The sequence below is a fragment of the Charadrius vociferus genome, unplaced genomic scaffold (assembly GCF_000708025.1).
Source record: "Charadrius vociferus isolate BGI_N301 unplaced genomic scaffold, ASM70802v2 scaffold190, whole genome shotgun sequence".
Taxonomy (NCBI): Eukaryota; Metazoa; Chordata; class Aves; order Charadriiformes; family Charadriidae; genus Charadrius; species Charadrius vociferus.
Window position 1 is genome coordinate 844446 of NW_009646608.1, and position 1125 is coordinate 845570.

Sequence of the window (1125 nt, forward strand, 5' to 3'; positions counted from 1 at the left end):
GGGGTGCCGTGCGGGGGGACAGGGGGGAGCGAGCTGAGGGAAGCGAGGCCGCGGCTGGGGACAAGCGCTGAGGGACAGGCGGGAACGAGCTGAGGGAAGCGGCTCTGAGGAGGTGGGGGCTGAGGGGGAGAGCGGCCATCGTCAGGGTGTGAGCGCTGGGAGAGCCCTAGCTTGTGCGGCCGGGTGAGCAGACACGTTCCCTTTCAGTGAGGGAAACCCGAGAGGTTTGAGGGACAGTGGAGAAAATGCTGAAAAAGTGGCTAGGGTGCCCATGGAAAGCAAATGAGAAGAACCTGTTAGAGTCTGTGGAGGCTGCAGTGGGATTAGGTTGGGGTTATGGTGAAGATACATGTAGGGTTTTCTGTTTGGTTTTAGGCTTCCTATTACAAGGGCAGTGATGTGGGTTTTGGTGCTGGAGGCACTGGAGGATTGAAAAGGGGTCCAGGGAAGAAAAAGAACAGAACAGGGCTGTCTTGCTGTTGCTAAGCTGTAGCCCTGCTTAATAAATGCATGTGTGTGAACCTCCATGGTCCTTCATGGCATCTTCCAGGAGAAATCCCAGGTCCGTTCCTCAGATCATTGGGTTTTGTGTAATCACCTGCCAGCACTCGGGGAGCTGAGGTGGGGAAGGGGGATAGGGTGTGCGAGGAGTGCAGGCAAGCCATAATGTCAGCTAATTTACAGTAGGTACCAATATTCTTCATATTTATGGAGGGGTAGATAAAGGCACTGAAAGATTAAGTCTTGCTCAAGATAAAATAGAAAAGTAGTCGAAGGTCGTGAGTCCATTGTTTCTGGATCTGAGTTGGTGCTCTGTAAATAAGGCTGTAATACTGTCAGTATGGCATTTGGGGGATGGTTATTTTGCCTATTAAAAAAGCATTAATACTTCCTCAATATTAATTAATTGCCTACATCATAAGCTCACTTGAACACAAATACTTGGTGCAAACTATCTAGTATTTGTCCTTATGAGGAAAAAAGACTGGGAAAGAGCCAAGGCAGTATGTCACTGTATGTTCCTGTTTATTCTACTTTCTTATTTTTCACATGTTTTATAAAATGTGTATCTCCAATGACTAATACTTCTAAGTAACCAATTGGTGCCAGTAAATGGGAGTACCA